Source organism: Delphinus delphis, chromosome 3 (assembly GCF_949987515.2).
Source record: "Delphinus delphis chromosome 3, mDelDel1.2, whole genome shotgun sequence".
NCBI classification, from domain to species: domain Eukaryota; kingdom Metazoa; phylum Chordata; class Mammalia; order Artiodactyla; family Delphinidae; genus Delphinus; species Delphinus delphis.
In genome coordinates, this window is record NC_082685.1 from 64,759,282 (window position 1) to 64,777,767 (window position 18,486).

The 18,486-nt window shown below is 37.4% G+C and overlaps 1 protein-coding gene across 6 annotated transcripts in view; it reads right to left on the bottom strand.

Moving 5' to 3' along the window:
- The window catches only part of CDC42SE2 (CDC42 small effector 2), a 114,323-nt gene that overhangs the window by 64,863 nt on the left and 30,974 nt on the right, over window positions 1–18,486 (bottom strand). For 2 of the 6 annotated variants that reach the window (XM_060008907.1, XM_060008909.1), the window contains one exon: window positions 14,445–14,608. The exons of 2 other annotated variants lie outside the window; for them this stretch is intronic. The gene's annotated coding sequence lies outside the window, so the exon portion shown is untranslated. Of the gene's footprint in view, window positions 1–14,444; window positions 14,609–16,037; window positions 16,050–18,486 lie in introns of those variants that run through there. 2 more of the 6 variants (XM_060008910.1, XM_060008908.1) reach the window with 2 other exon arrangements.

Here is an 18,486-nt window from a genome sequence, read left to right on the forward strand (position 1 = left end):
TGTAAAAAGAAAACTAGAGTTGGGACCACATATTCCTTACAGACTTGAGGAACTTAAGGCATTCAACCTGGCTACCATTTCAACCATCCAAGATTGTGTGCCACCTACAAAACGCCTGAGATGAATCAGACCATAAGATAGCCATGTGCTGTATTACACAGGAGGTACCTACCGAGCATTACAGAAATAACTATGGTTGTTCCTTAATACAAATGTGACTACTTGTTTAGGTATAATGTAGGTAACTAAATAACAGATTTTTTAAATATTCAAACCTTTCTGAATCACCTTATAAAATAACAACCTTAAACAATAATGGGGGAAAAAGTTTTGGGTTTTTTTGGGTTTTTGTTTTGTTTTGTTTTGTTTTTTGTTTTGCGGTACGCGGGCCTTTCACTGTTGTGGCCTCTCCCGTTGCGGAGCACAGGCTCCGGACGCGCAGGCTCAGCGGTCATGGCTCACGGGCCCAGCCGCTCCGCGGCATGTGGGATCTTCCCGGACCGGGGCACGAACCCGTGTCCCCTGCATCGGCAGGCGGACTCTCAACCACCGCGCCACCAGAGAAGCCCGGAAAAAAGTTTTTAAATACGGTTTAAAACAAGATCTTCATTTTCATGTTCAAAGGAAAGCTTGTAATAATGGAAAATTTTAATAATGATGTTATGATGATGAAAATACTAACAGAAACAGAAAATACTAACCACTCAACAAAGAACGTGAACTAGACAAGCAACAAGGATATACTGTACAGCACAGGGAAATACAGCTTTATTTCGTAATAACTTTAAATGAAGTATAAGCTATAAAAAAAAAAAAATCACTATTTTGTACACCTGAAACTAATATTGTTAATTAAGAGGGAGTTCCCTGGTGCCCTAGTGGATACGATTCCGGGCTTTCACTGCCATGGCCCAGGTTTAATCCCTCGTCAGGGAACTAAGATCCCACAAGCTGTGCGGCTCAGCCAAAAAAAAAGATCGTCAATCAACTATACTTCAATTCTTTAAAAAATAAAAGAACATGGACTATTTCTGGTGCATAAACTGAAATCATAGCAGGTCACATGAGAAATTCAATATTTTGGATTTTTCCAGTCTATTTTTGTTTTATATAAAAAAAAAATCAGTGATGACAGAAAATTTCCCTAAATTATAAAGAAAGGTTCAACTAAATTGTAAACCCCTGATAAGGGAAAAAAAAAATTGAGCACTAGTCACATATTACTCTACATACTTTGACAAATACTATCTGATTTCTACAATCCAAAGAGGTAAGCATTATCCTTACTTTGGAAATAAAGAAACCACAGCTCAGACATATTAATAACTTAATGGCAGACCATTTTCCCTATATTCTTTTTTTAAGGTCTAGTTCAATGCTACCTTAAATTACAATTATTTATGACATACTGATTCTTATAAGCTCCATCAAGGCAGACTCCAACCAAATTATTATACTCTTATAGCACTTAACATGGTAACTTGTCCCAGTATTTGCAAAAATAAAAAAGAAAGAAAAAAATGAATTAAAACAAGATTCTACCATTTATTAGCTAAGTGGCATTAGTCTATAACCTTTCTGAATTAAAGTTTTCTCTTATAAGGATTATACCAACATTGCAGGATTACTGTAAGGAAGGGTTGGTTTCTCTACCTCCACACTACTGCCTTTTTGGGCCAGGTAATTTTGGGGGGGGCGGGGGGCGGGGGGGACGGATACTGTCCTGTGCACTGTAGGATATTTAGCAACATCTCTAGCCGCTATCAAGTAAATGCCAGTAGCATCCCTCCCCACCAGTTGTGACAACCAGAAGTGTCTCCTGTCAAAATGATGTGTCAAATACTCCTGGAGATTGGGGTATACAAGAACCACTGCTCTAGGTAAGAGCATTATAAGAATGAATTGAAAAAGAAGTATGTGATTTCCTCTAGTCTAGAAAATCCCCTTGAGGTGGGAGAAGATAAGGGCAAGATTTCCTGAGCCAAGCCTCTAATGATAATACTCCTAAAAGCAACAATCAGCAGCACAAAATTCTAATAACCTTACGTGGTCTAGTAAAGATGGCCACAAATTCTTTGTTATTCCTCCAAATGAGAAAGAAATCCTCTACCTTAAATTCAGACGGCCTTTGATGACTTCTTTAACCAAAAGAATGAAGCTGAAGTCATGATCTGGAACTGATGAGGTGACAAAAAACCCTGTGCTGGGGCTTCCCAGGTGGCGCAGTGGTTGAGAGTCTGCCTGCCGATGCAGGGAACACGAGTTTGTGCCCCGGTCCGGGAAGATCCCACATGCCGCGGAGCGGCTGGGCCCGTGAGCCATAGCCGCTGAGCCTGCGCGTCCGGAGCCTGTGCTCCGCAACGGGAGAGGCCACAACAGTGAGAGGTCCGCGTACCGCCAAAAAAAAAGAAAAAAAAGAAAAAAAACCCTGTATCCTGTGCTCAGAAGTCCAACTACCCAAGACTGCCATGCTGGAAAGACCACAAGTATAGGCACACAGGTTAACAGTCCCAGCTGAGCATGGCCTTCCAACCTTCTTAACCAGAGTGACAGACATGCGAATAAAGCTGCCTAGGATTCTCCAGTCCAGACCACCTGCTAGCTAAGACTAACCAATGATCTTTGTCGATGCCTCATATAAGAGAAGACTTGCCAAGACCTGCTCAAATTCCTGATCCTCAAAATTGAGAGATTTAGGGCTTCCCTGGTGGCGCAGTGGTTGAGAGTCCGCCTGCCGATGCAGGGGACACGAGTTTGTGCCCGGGTCCGGGAAGATCCCACATGTAGCGTAGCGGCTGGGCCCGTGAGCCATGGCCGCTTAGCCTGCGCATCCGGAGCCTGTGCTCCACAACGGGAGAGGCCACAACAGTGGGAGGCCCGCATACAGCAAAAAAAAAAAAAAAAAAAAATTGAGAGATTTAATAAAATAGTTGTCATTTTAAACCACTAAGGTTTTAGGTAGTTTGTTTTCACATAATTTGTATGCATACACTTTTCGATTAAAGATTTTCATGTGTTTTAATGAAAATCTTTGTGTACCTCTATTGGCTCAAATGAGGTCATCTAATTCCTATCAAGTGATAAACTATCATGGGCTACTGGTCCCATCCTCCAAAATAAAGCCCTGAAGAAAAAAGAAGTAAGTCTGGATTCCAGGAACAACAAAAAGAAACAAACAAAAACTGATGGGGATAAATCTGCACTGAATTTGTGTGAATAGACATTGGTAACCATCATTCAGGAGCAAAGGGCAGCAGGAGTCAAAAGACAGACTGCCTAAATGCTTTTCTTAGTCTGCCCTTATCTTTCCCTTGACTGCCCCTTTATCAGAAATTAGCAGAACAGCTCAGATCTTTGTCAGCAGGATAAAATCAGGACAGCACAAAAGGCCTGGGAGGGGAAAGTTCATGAAAACAGGTACAAACTGACTACCCTGTGGTTATTTACTCTTCCCAGTCCTTCTCCCCTCAAAATAAACCTACAGAGCTGGTGGTAAATTATAATACAAGGAAACTACCTCTTAAAATTAGTATTACTTATTTCTAAGAGTTTCAAAAAACAAACCCTGATCAGAAGCTGCCTGATGCAGTAGAAGGCAACAGAAGAACATAACAGCAATTCAGTGCCAGGGAGCTGTCTGACCTGAGACTCAAGCCCTCCCTCTCTTAAACTCACCTGGACCAACACAAACTAAGATCTGGCTGTTGGCCATTCCCTAATTCACATTATTAGACTAAGTGGATTAATACCCCCTCTCAAAGAATCATTAGCTCACTAGCTAAAATAAAGAAACATCTGGAGCACAAAACTACTATAAAAGACAGGCAACACATCAAACAACCCACGCCATCTGATACAGAATTAGTGAATTAGATGATCCAAGAATGAACACCTAGGGACCAAGGGGAGATATTAGTACTACAAACTCACAACAAGAAACTGTGGAAAAGAATCAAATGGAAATAGTATAAAAAGAAGAGGGGAAAAAATAAAACATTTCAAGAAAAAATAAACATATTAAGAAATAATGAGAATAAACTTCCCAGAATAACAGAGGGAAGAAATCAAGATTTAAGTGTTCCAAGAGTGAAACATATAAGAAAAAAACCTCATTCCTAGAAATATTAAGAATAGTGTGTAAACTGATAGTACTTTTAGAAAGTTTTCAAAATTTTTACATGTAATGCAGTAGTATCACTTTTGGAAATCAAAAGTAATCCTGAGTAATCCAGAAGAAAAAAAAATACCTATATGCGCAAAAATGTTTTACTGCAATACTTATTATGGTAAGAGGGAAAACCCCAGACACAACCTAAATATCTAACAACCAAGTAATAATTAATGGTTTAATATTATTATTATATAGCCACTGACATAGTGTTGAAACGAGAGTATGTTTAACAAATTTTATGATTTGAGGGGATCTAAAAAAATCCAACCAACGTGAGAAATTTACACTAAAACTACTATGAGCATTTAATTTTTTAATTATTAAAACTTAAAAGTTTGTTTTTAAAAATCTGACAAACTCGGTAGCTTGTGTTTTTGTTAAGTCTAGACTTCATCAAGAAATAGCCAACAACAATTATATTTTAGATATAATTTACAGAAACGTTAGCTTCCAAGAGTATTTATGGTATTTTTATACTAAAGGAAAATATAATGTAGCTACTCTTTACTGAGTGAGCAGCTTATGGCAGCTTTCGGACTTTATAAATAATAAAATATGGTATGGAAAATTTCAGCATCCACTATGCCAAAGAAAGTACTGGTCTTATTTCTACTAAGTGCTTTATATTTTTATCATTTTCATTAGCTCAGCTCCACATGAGACCACTGTCTGCCTTGATTTCTGGAAGGCTGCCCCAATTCTTCTCTCCCAGGCCCTGTTGCCAGGGTTGCAGCTGCACAACCAATTCTTATTAAAATATAAGTCTTTGAAATGCAGGTCTATGGAAAGGGACATAAAGGATTTCATTATCTTTTCTCAAAACTCACAATAAGGATTATACCCCCACCCTTCCCCAGGCACACCACCACTCAGAACCCTTCTTCATCAACTCACACACCACATATAATAAATGCAGCAGCTCCATCTTAAATACTCAAATAACAAGTCATAAAGGAGTAAAACTGCATGATAACCACCGTAATGTCTAGCAAAAATTATTTTAGAATGACTTCTAATACATATGATGTAATTATTTCAAAATGACTTCTAGTGCATATGATGTAATCATAGGCGGACACTCATACAATCAGAGTAATAACATTTCTAAACACTACTACCAAATACTTCTAAAGAATAAACATTTGCAAGACAGAATACACACTTATGTGATAATTTCAGAAATTTCAAGTTAAGAAAAAAACTGCAAGATAATTTACTCAAAATGTAAAATACTTTACAAGCTATTAATTTTGTTGTACAACTACTCATGCCTCTAAAATTTTCTTGTAAAAGGAGAAAAAAACTGAAGGACAGTTTACACTCCTTTTCCGTTTCTTACTAGAAGCTCATGTACTTTCGTTCTCTGGATAAAATCCCCTGCTTAAACATTGCTTGACTGTACTCTATGACTGAATTCATCTTATGAGAAAAGTTAACACAAAACTGTCAAGATCATGAAGGTAAAACTACTTTCAATTAAAAGAATAAAGAGTGGTCAAATAGTCTGTTGTAAAGTAAAAATGACAAGTTTCTTTTTTATTAAAACATATAATATTTTTAATGCTGATACACCACTGGAATTCTTGTAACATGCAGAATCTTCAAATTTTAACTATGTTAGAGAAAAGAATTAAAGTTAGTAAAATTCACTGGGGTTAACTAAGTATAGCCTAGTCTGTTCCCTGGGTGATTCATTCATGGTTAAATAGAAGAAAAAAATAGGTGAGGCAGAGTGAAGGATACTAACCCTTGAGGATCTCATACAACACACACCTGAAGTTATAGCAACAAATCATACAGATAAATAGTTCTAAAAAGTGACCACTTGTTGCATTTTTAATGATTGAACTGAAATAATTAAGTTAAATGTACCAGATAAACTTTTTTAAGTATACAAGAAGTACATTATAATGATTATAAAGCTTGATAAAAATGTCGATTGAGATCACCTCACATCTGTTATCATAGCTACTATCAAAAAAATAAAACAGACAGTAACAATGTTGATGAGGATGTGAAGAAACTGGAACCCTTGTGCACTGTTGGTAAAACTGTAAAATGGTGCAACACCTATGGTAAACAACATGGAGGTTCTTCAAAAATTTAAAAATAATTCTATCATATGATCTAGCACTCCCACTTCTGGCCATATATCCAGTAGAACTGAAGACAGGGTCTGGAAGAATATTTGTACACCCACGTTGCTAGCACCACTAATCACATAAGCCGAGAGGTAGATCAAGCCAAATGTCCATGAGCCAATGAGCAGATAAACAAAATGTGATATACACAAAGTAGTATTATTGTGGTATATATATATACACGATGGAGTCTCTAAAAGGAAGGAAATCCTATCACATGCTATTAACATGGATGAACCTTGAGGACATTATGCTAGGTAAAATAAACTTGTCACAGAAAGACATATACTGTATGATTCCACTTATAAGAGGTGTAAAGTAGTCAGTCTTTTTTTTTTTTTTTGGGGGGCCACACCACGTGGTTTGCAGTATCTTATAGTTCTCAGACCAGGAATTGAACCCCGGCCCTCAGCAGTGAAAGCGTGGAGTCCCAACCTAAAGTAGTCAAATTTACAGAAAACAAAGTAGAATGGTAGTTACCAGGGGCTGGCAATAGGAGAAAAAAGGGAGTTGTTGTTTAATGGGTATAGAGTTTTCAGTTTTGCAAGATGAAAAAGTTACAGAGATCTGTTTCACAACAATGTGAATATACTTAGCACTACTGAACTACATACTTAAAACTGGTTAAGATGGCAAATTTTATGTTACATGTTTACTACAATAAAAAAAAATTTTAATGTAATTAGAGGTCTCATCCTTAGAGATTCCATGAGTTAGTAAAGATGAAAAACAGAATGAATCTGTTTTTGTTTTTTTTTAAACCAAGTACCACATATTAATTTGGGTTTTTTATTTGTTTGTTTTGCTCAGATAGGTAGGTAATAATACCACCATGGTGTAAAACTCAAAAGAAACAACAGTAAATCACAACAAGTAAATCTTCTTGTCATCATTATCCCTAGCCACCCAATTCTCCTCCAAAGACACACACACCAATATTAGCTTCTGGTATAGCCTTTCACAGGAATTCTAATAATATACGAGAATGTAAGTATGTATTTTTTTTTAAATATTTTCACGTGACCACATACATGACTTGGCACCTTGCTTTTTCACTTATTAACACTTTACCTTGGAAATCAGGCACTATCAGTAACTTTTTAAAAACTACCTCCCTCAATTTGAAAGGCTGTATTTTATCATATGGATATAACTCATCACCAATAAGTGGGAAGTTGGGTTGCTTGTAATCTTTTACTACTACCAACATGCTACAAGGAATAATCTTATAAATTCACAAATGTGGGATATGATGAAGCAGGATTTATCTGTAGGATAAATTCCAAGAAGTGAAACTGATGGATCAAAGCGTTTATACATTTTAATTTTGGGTAGGCATTTTAAGTTTTGACAGATATTTTTCAAATCTTCTTCTAAGAGAATGTATACATTTACACTCCCACTAACAACGCACTAGAATATCTGTATTATCAATCCTAAAAAGCTTCCCTAACTCCAGAAGTTTAAAGGGAAAAAAAACTATCTTCCTTCCCTGAAGTGGAGCATTAAAAAAAACCCCACCATTTCAGGTAAATATACTGAGTTGCATAAAATTAAAACCTACGAGTTTGAGTAAGTCCCAGCTGCAAGAAATGAACTGTAGCCTAAGAAAAGCACTCATCCTAGCAATGGCCAGCTCAGTCTTGGCAGGCGCACTATGGACCTAGGCCTCTACCAGTCTCAAATTTCTTTGCCCAGAAACCCATTCTTACTCTATAGTTTTTGACCCAAATAGCTTTACTCATATCAGCACCACAGTTACAGTTTTTAACCAAATTACCTTAACTGGCCTAAAACAGTAATTGTTTCCATTTAGGTGGATAAATCTCTTAATTCTGGGAAAGTATAGAAATCAATCAGTATTAATACTTATGTGCTATTTAATATATTTATAATAACATTATGATACTCTATGCTCTATCTACTAAGATACTTGAAAGACAAGAAAATTTAATATACTAAATTTATAAGTTTAATTTATTAAACTTTTAAGAATTATTGAAGTTTTAGAAAGATTTGTTTGCTCTACTGGTAATCTGCCTTGTTAACTGCTTGAAGTATTTGCAGGAATCAGAGAAAAGTAACTTTAAGTTAGAATGTCTAAGGATGTTAAATAATTAGGCATGAAAGTATTGGTCGATATTTAAGAAGTAGTATTTACTCTTGCCTATCGGGCATTAAAACCCAATGACAATATAGACAGCACTGAACTTTTTTAGTGAGGTTTACAGATCAACTTTTTTTTTTACATCAACCGTTTTTTAAGAGAACTACAGAAATAGAGAACCACAGGAATATGGTCTTCGACAGAAAATGTCTATATCTACCTTAAGATCAACACATTTCATTTAATTTAATATCATTTCCTATAAGCATTTTTCAGCGAACATGTGTACTAAAGGCATTCACAGATATTAACAGACAGTAATAATAAATGAAAATAGGCATCCTGCATATGACTTCTTTTCAAAGAAGAAATGGCTTCTTTTATAAAAGGATGTCTTCTGTTCATAAAGCACAAAACAAATAGTGCATTTTCCCATGCTGCCAGAAAATACTTCTTAATCAAAACCAAAGGAGGGCTGATTTTATAATTTCCTCATGGAAATCATGGCCTTTATAGTAAGGACACAGAGCAACAGCTACAATAAATTCCAGCTGCTGTGGCAAGACTTATTATACCATACTAGCTGCTAAATGGCCCAACATTAAGGCCACCAGCAACCAAAAAACTGGAGATTTAATAACAAGTTCCACTCCCTTACACTAAAAAAATTAATCAGACTTGCAACAATATTTTCTAACTATCGATAGACAAATTTTTTGGATCCTATTGCCAAAACTGAAGAGTTAATGCTATTAATCTAATCCCTCAAAATCACCCAAGCTCCTTCTTTATCAATATTTACAAGTTAGAATAGGAGAAACTCAGAGCCATTCAGGGTCATCGTTTAAATAAATATCCCATTCAACCTCTGCAGTTTAATAATTTTCTATAATGTGCACATTTCCTCTTTCTTTCACATCTGATGAACAAATTATTCCTCGTGAGTGTGTTTGTGTGTGTGTGTGTGTGTGTGTGTGTGTGTGTGTGTGTATGTGTTTAATACCTAAACCCACCTGACAGTTTTAAGTAGGCTGGTACCTACAGCAAGATGCTATCAAATCAGAATGAAAATGGTAGGATTAGAAATCAGCCACATGAACAAAAAATCAGGAAACTACAACTTTTTAATTCTGAACATATATTTTCTGGGTTTTTTTCCCTCCATAAAATTGATATAACATTTTCCTATCACTAGTCAAAACAAATGCTATCAAAATGCCTCACTAATCATATAATCATAAAAATTAACTTATTCAACATATATTCATTGAGCTCCTATTATATGCTACGCCCACATAAATTAAACATTTAAAAAATAGTATACAAATATACGTCAGCAAATTATAAAGTAAAATAAACATATTTTTAAATGTATAAAAATGAATTTAGGGCTTCCCTGGTGGCGCAGTGGTTGAGAATCCGCCTGCCAATGCAGGGGACACGGGTTCGTGCCCCGGTCTGGGAAGATCCCGCATGCCGCGGAGCGGCTGGGCCCGTGAGCCATGGCCGCTGAGCCTGCGCATCCAGAGCCTGTGCTCCGCAACGGGAGAGGCCACAACAGTGAGAGGCCCGCGTACCGCAAAAAAAAAAAAAAAAGAAAAAAAAAATGAATTTACCAAAGATGTAAGAAGTTTAAAGACTACCAGAGATTAAAATTGAAATACAGGGACTTCCCTGGTGGTCCAGTGGTTAAGAATCCATCTTGCAATGCAGGGGATACCAGTTCAATCCCTGCTCGGGGAACTAAGATCCCACATGCTGTGGGGAAACTAAGCCCAAGCGCCACAACTAGAGAGCCTGCGTGCCACAGCTACAGAGCCCATGTGCTCTGGAGCCCACACACCACAACTAAAGAGAAGCCTGCACACCTCAATGAAGATCCTGCGTGCCACAACTAAGACCCAACGCAGCCAATAAATAAATAAATTTTTTTTAATTGTAATACAGTATAAGTAGATAGAACTAATTAAATGATTTTTAATTTTGAGCAGTTATGACTTGGCAACAATTAACACTTTAAAATCTGGTCCTCACATGTTAAAACAGAATTTTAAAAAATTCTTAATAAAACAAGTAAATTGATCTCTTTTATTTTTTTTTAGTGAGCTTGCCTTTTGTTTTTTTGGCTGCGTTGGGTCGTTGCTGCGTGCGGGCTTCCTCTAGTTGTGGCATGTGGGGGCTACTCTTCGTTGTGGTGCGTGGGCTTCTAATTGTGGTGGCTTGCTCTAGGTAGTTGCCGTGCACAGCCTTCAGTAGTTGCCGCACACAGGCTCAGTAGTTGCCGCACACAGGCTCGGTAGTTGCAGCACGCGGGCCCTAGAGCGTGTGGGCTTCAGTAGTTGTGTCATGAGGGCTCAGTAGCTGTGGCTCACGGGCTCTAGAGCGCAGGCTCAGTAGTTCTGGCGCATGGGCTTAGTTGCTCTGCAACATGTCGGATCTTCCCGGACTAGGGATCGAACCTGTTCCTGTGCACTGGCAGGCAGATTCTTAACCAGTGCGTCACCAGGGAAGTGCTGATCTCTTTTACATTTGATTTTAAGGAAAACCAAAAGGTTGGCTTCATGCTCAGTGGTAAAACATTATACCCACTCCAATTATGTAAGCATTTTGTGAAACATTAGAGGCATTAAATTATGAACAAGACAAGATGCTCATTGTAATCACAATGTTCTACAAGCTCTAGCCAATGCAGCTGGTAAGTGAAACAATACAAGGTATAAAATCTGGAAAGGATAAAGCAAAATTACGTTTAGTTACAAATAAGGACTGCATTCCCAGAAAAGTTAAGTGAATCAAATGCAAGACTATAAGAAATACTAAGTGAATTTAATTAAGTTAACTGATTAAACTTAACAGAAAGAAATAACCTTCCTAATGTTAGCAATAAACAGGAGTTTAAGCTGTAAGAGCATAATGAAGAGGCAGCAGAGCAGTGGTTAAGGGCACTGACATCAGATTCAAACAGATATGGGTTGAAATCGCAATTCTACTACTTCCTAGCTGTATAAACCTTGATAAAGTCACCTAATGTCTTTAATTTTCTCAGGTGTAAAAATGAATATAATTTATTAAACAGTTAAGATGATGCTGAGCAGTATACAGAGCCTGCCATTTAGTAACTGAACTAATATAAGGCATTTTTATTTGCATTATTAATAATAGAAAGCCTCTCGTCCCTTCCCTAAGTAAAGAGAGGTATTACGTTAAGCATACATATACCATGTAAACCTTTCTGAAATCCAGAGAAGGGTGAAATTCCAAAATATATCTGGCCCTAAGATTTGGAACAAGGGATTGTGGTCCTGTACCTTTCTAATGGCTTCTTACGGAAAAAACAATAATAACTTATACTACTTCTAAAAAAAGCCAGAACCCAGGTTCCGCACAACTATTTGTTTTACAGTTCCAGGGTGCCAAGGGTTCAGTAGGCATCTCCACCAAAGAGTCAAATCAGTATAGATGACAGATACTCCTTTTCTTCTAGAACCAAACCTCAGTTAATACGAACCTATACATTAGGAGGGTTGTTCACGTACTGTTAGCCTCTTCCAGTCAACATTAAGCTCCATTAGTAATGGCACAGACTACGTATTTGTTTACCACCTTAACTCTTGTACTTAATACCTGAACCTTAAATAAATCAATGAAAGGACTGCATCATCTGTCACCTTGCACACCTGTATCAGAGACATACTTGCCTAATTCACAATTCTAGTCTTATCAAGTCCCTTCAGTTATCATTACATGGTATAGAATGGGTGATGATAAGGATGTATCAGTTGTGATGTTTTGGAATTTACTGGCTCAGGTAACTGAAAAGTCCAGGTATACTATATTCAGGGAAGACGTGATCCAGCATCTCAAGAGGTGATCAGGGTGTGTGTTTTGCTCTGCTCTACTCCTTCCCTGTTGGCTTCTTACTCAACTGACTTTCCTTTCATGGTCGGAAGATGGCTGCCAGGTTGAAATTCAGCAGAAAAAAAAAGTACCTTTATCCTGGCATTTCTAGTATATGTCCTAAGATCATTCTGATTGATTTGGCTTAGATCATATGCCTGCCATGTCTGCCTTAGGTTAAGACACATGCTTCATTCCTACAAACTCTTCATAATATACATGAAATAAAATACATTAAAGCTGACCTTGGTGATTTGAACTTCTTAATAAGTATACTAAATAACGGCATTATTGAATTAAAACTAATGGATCAAGCACATCATACAACTTTCCCTATCTTCTTAAAAAGTTATTCCCCCCATTTAATCACAACCCAACACGAAAAAATAAAAAAGTAAATTCTTCCCTGAATATAAGTCATTTTGAAGGATTCAGAATGTATTACCAGATTACAATAAAGGTTTATGATATTCCTTAACAAAACTGAAAGCAACACTATAAATTTTCAGGAAGAAAACAAGGTTCTTATCCCACTTTTTCAAGATTATAATAGCAGAATCTAAAGAAAAGATGGACAAGTACATGGATATCTTGAGTTGGGGGGGTGGGGAAGGGTGGTGTTACAGAGCTTTTAAAATAGAATCAACTAAATAATCCATCCTGCCACTCAAGACTCCTCAAAGACATTAGATTCATCACCAACCCTCTCTCCCCTACACAAACCTACACAAAACTAGGTCCTAAGAACAAAACAGAGATGCACACTTTAGGGAGTCTTTTTGACAGCGTGCATTCCAAAGCCAAATACAAATTATTTCTCAATTATTATGTTTCTACTATCATGTCCCTCATTCCTGTAACTAGCACAAAAAATAGAAGGTAAATGATTCCATTTTTATAACAGAGAAGACAACAAAATCTATGAGATTAAAAGCCAATACTCAAATATACAGGAGAGGAGCTGATTTTCATGGTAAAGTTGAATAAAAACAAATAGCAAATCGTAGAACCAACCAATTGAAAGTGTGTTACACACAAGTCATCTTAAATCAAAAGCCAAACTTCATTCATAATCCTAGAGGAAAGCAGTCTGGTCAAAGAAAGGAATGTGCATTAAAAGAATCTCTATAATTTTTCAAATCTATGAATTGATTTTTCAAATCCTCTACTGTTCAAATAATTTAATTCAGTAAATGTGCAATGATGGCTTTTTAAGAAGACAGAACTAGTAGACATAGCAGGGATATAAACATAGCCCTTGACATCACAAAGTTTATAATGTGCTACAAAGGCAATATACACAAACTTTACTGGACAGCTCAGAAGAGAATGAAGTACAAATGCCAGTGGGTAATCAGAAAGAGGAGGATCAAGTGAACTGGGATGATATCCACAACAAGTAACAGAAAATCTAAAGGCAAAACTGCCTAAACAATAAGAAAATTTATTATCTCACATAATAAGGAATCTACAGTGAAGGTGGTTCTAGGAATAGTGAACGTGGCTCCAGTTCTACTTCTCTGGAATTCTCTTCCCTCTGCCCACCTTTAAGTAAGGGAATCACCTTCAGGCAAGATAGCTATAGCAGTTCCAGATGTCACATCCAGATAAAACAAGCTCTACAGGAAGGACAATCTCTTTTCTTCTTTCTCAAAAGCAAGAAAACTTCTCCCAAGAGCCTCTTGCAGACTTTCCTTTTATTTCCCATTGGCCAAAACTGGATCTCATGCCCATTCCTAAAACAATCACTTCCAATGGCAATGAGACCTACCATAACCAAGATTAGCATGGATGCTATTAACTATCATGACCATCACTTTAGTGATGGCTGAATATATCAAGGAAGACAGGCCTTGGAGGGTGGTATTATTTGGACTGGGGGAAAAAAAAAGATAGAAACACATAGGCAAAGGAAGGGATGTGTCTAACTGAAGAAAGTCAAACTGCAATCACACATTAAACACACTTTTAGGGATAAAGAATTCTCTTAAACTGTGCTGGAGTCATCTTCTGTTAACACAAAAATTAACTTACTATTCAACAGTCGGTAAATGCTAAGCATGCAGGGGTTGTCTTCTCTTTAAGAGAAGGATTTAGGTTAATTACCAGTGGGGATAGTCAGACTCACCACTCACTCCTTGTCAAGAGAGCTATCTCTGGGTTGAGAACATTCCATAAAATGCATACAGATGACTGTAAACTCACTGTCAGTATAAGTTGTTTCTTGAAGGTTTCTTCTCATTTGGGTTCGAGGTTTTACTCAAAAATCCACACACTCACAACTGGCCCTATCTGCAAATGAAAGCATGCAATTAGGAGGCAAAATGCTGCAGGGAGCAATTCCTTCCTCCCCCACCCACCTATAATTAACTGATCCACATGAAAACTGAGCTTAAACACCAGAGTCACCAAGCCCCATGTTCAAACTAAGCAACCTGCATTCCAAAGGTTGTAATGTGCTTATTACACAGTTACCACCCTTTTCCCAGCATGTAAATTTATTGTTGTGTCCACAGTATACCAGGTGCAACTCTTCCCCCCCCCCCACCCGCCCCCCCGGTACGCGGGCCTCTCCCGTTGCAGAGCACAGGCTCCGGAAGTGCAGGCTCAGCGGCCATGGGTCACGGGCCTAGCTGCTCCGCGACATGTGGGATCTTCCTGGACCTGGGCACAAACCCGTGTCCCCTGCATCGGCAGGCAGACTCTCAACCACTGCGCCACCAGGGAAGCCCCTACCAGGTTCAACTCTTAATGCACCGAGCAAAATCCAACACACATTTATGTTTGGTGGCAGCACACAGGACTGGTCTGCACAGCGTGTTAAAGGAGAGCTGCCTACAGCTCTTTATCTAGTTATAAATTAGAAGACTGCATCTAAGCTTGCAAACTCTGCTATATATTTATAATAGCTCATGGGAAACATTTATTATTGTCAAAGCCAAGCCTGTTTTTCTGCCTTATGGATATAATATAGCATAGGAATAACCACACTGGCTTTGGAGTCAGAGGGCCCTAGGTTTGAGATCTAATTCTGCAAATAACTAGTTGTATGATCTTAGGCCTATTTTTAACCTAAGATATATTTCTTCATTTACGGTCCTTCGAATAAACTTATAAGCACTTAACAAAGCCAACAAACAACAGGCCTAAAACCCAACATGTCAAGGCTGAAATGATGATCCCAAATGCACTGCTTTCTCAGTCTTCCTCATTTCAGTAAACTGGACTGGGATCCATGCAGTTTGTGCTGAAACCTCTAAGTCCTTATCATATACGCTCCCTCATCCTCCCAAAAACATCACCAAAGTGGTTGATTCTTTAAATATATAATGTGAACTGATTCTTAGAATCCCATAAAAACCATAAAAATAAACAGCAATTCCTCCCTCAGAATTACTTTCCTGAAACTGCCTATAAATTCAACTATTTAAATAATGACAGTCTGAAATTTCAAAGTTCCATATTAGAAGGAATACTAGTATTTCATAAAAAGAAAACACTGGGGATGCCACATATCAAAGTGATGCATTACATTTTGTAAGCTTACACATTTCTTCACATCTAAGCTGACAATGAACTAGGACATTATGCTTAATCCGAAAATGTAATTAAGAAAACTGAAAGATGACCAAAACTAATGAGTGAGTTTAGGAAGGTTGCAGGATACAAAAATCAATACTCAAAAATCAATGCTTTTTCTATAGAACACTTGTTCACTTACCCTACAACCCAGCCATTCCATTCCTAGGTGTTTACCTAAGAAAAATGAAAGTTTATGTCCACAAAAGCAGCTTTATTTGTAAGAGCCAAAAACTAGAAACAAATTAACTGTCCACCAACAGATGAGTGGATACACAAAATGCATTACTTCCTGAGCTGAACTTAACCATTAAATTTCAGACAGCATCAAAACTGCATACTCCCATCTCCACCCAGAGATTTCTATTCTCCAAGTTAACCAGTCTCAGTTCCACTGTATTGCTATGGAAAAAAGGCTGAATTTTCAAAGAAATGAGTTAACAGTGCTACCTTTCAATACCTTTAACGGCTGTCACAGAGAAAAATCATATTAGTTCTGCATCATCCCAAATGGCAGAACTAGAGTGAATGAGTAGGGGATATATGTTCTATCTGAGGCACTGCTGCCTAAAGGTGGAATGTCCTGCCTTGGGATACCTATCATCAGAGGCTGGGATATTAAGACAGTGATTCAAAATTCCCAAAGACAATAAAATAAATTAAATTAAATAAAGTTTTAAACGCTTAAAAAAAAAAAGTCCCACAGACAGTTGCTTTAGTTTAAGTTTATGATTTCTTCCAATCCTCAGATCATCTTATGAACTTAAAAATAAAATCTATTCTTAAATGCCCAAATCCACTGCAATTCGAAAGTCTGCAGTTTAAGCTGATCAAACTACAAGAAGCTAAAGTCCTAAGTCTTACAGTAACATTTTTGTTTACTTTCCACTTTTCCACAATGGATAGTGGCTTACATCATCATTCCTTGACCCTATAAAATTACTCTGATTTTGAAAGGAAAATGTGCTACATGTCCCATTTCCTTGCTCATTTAATGTCAAATGTCAATTCCTTTTTCTTCCCAAAGAAATATACATCTAACAGGGAAAAAGATCTGTAAGAAATCTAGTTCAATGCCCTCATTTTACAGACTCAGAAAGGTAAAGAAATTTGCCCCAAATCTCATATCACTATAATGCCTATTAGCACTGCAATAAATCACTGCCATTTATTTCCTCCGTAAGTACACTGTAAACAAATGCATATGAGCATTCACTTAGGTTAAGTGAAGGAAGGAAGCAAGCAAGCAAGCAAGCAAGAAAGCAAGAAAGAAAACAGGCCCTGGAATCAAACTGTCAAAGTTTGAATACTGGCTCTGCCACTTGTTAGATGTGTTGACTTTAGGCAACTTATTCACCATGCTTCACTTTCCTAAACTGTAAAATGGGTATAATTCATAAGGCTATTTTGAGGTTTAAATTAGGTTAATACATGTAAAATGCTTGAAACATGGTCTGGCACAGAGTAAGCCATCAGGAGTGTGAACATCAGAAGGGGAATGGGTTTAAAATGTGATATAACATTATGAGAGTAATTTTCTCAGCAAGTCAGAGGACATTTTAAAATACGTATACAGGGACTTCCCTGATGGTCCAGTGGTAAAGAATCCGCCTTACAATGCAGGGGATGTGGGTTCAATCCCTGGTCAGGGAACTAAGATCCCACATGCCACAGGGCAACTAAGCCCACATGCCACAACTACTGAGCTCGCGCACCTCAACTAGAGAGCTCAAGTGCCACCAACTACAGAGCCCACGTGCCTCAACTACAGAGTCCACGTGCCCTGGAGCCTGTGCACCACAACTAGAGAAGAGAAAACCCGTGCGCCACAACTAGAGAAGAGAAAACCCACATGCCACAACTAAAGAGAAGCCTGCGCGCTGCAACGAAAAAGTTTAGGATATAATAACTTTTAAAACGACTTTGAAGACTAACAAATATTTGGTTTCTGATTTATACATGACGAAAAGGGAAAGGCAAGGGAGAATTTTAAAGATTTAAGTTTCCTAATGTTTCACAGAATTGTAATGGCTATGAGTACAAGAAGAAAAACTACTGAGAAGAATGGGGTGAAAAATAGAAGACTTTGTCCTCCCTGCTGTACCTTGAGGTTAAACTGATCTGGAAAGGAAGCTATTTCCTCAGGAGTGAGAATAAAAATGCAAAAAGAGAATATAAGGTATTCTTATTTTTTAAAAAGCACATAAAATGTCTAAATTAGTAACTCACTATCATGTTTAACTCATTTCTACTTACAATGCCCATACTCTCCTTTCACAATATTTAGAGAGAAAAAAAATTATTTTCACTAAAACATCAGCTTTAATAAATATGTTGCACTCTTCAGTATGATTTTATTCAGGGAGGTGGGATGGTTTTTTCTCCCCATAAGAAAAACTTTTATAGTAAGAGTTTTTAAAAATAAACTAAACTTGTATCTTTCTATACAACTTTCCAAAACACTTCTACATATATGAAAGGCTGTAATAGGGAAGCAATTTAAACTGGAAAGCCTGTTATGGGTTGAACTGTGTCCCATTCTCTCTCCCACCCCTCAAAAAAAGATATGTTGAAGTCCTAACCCCCCAGGA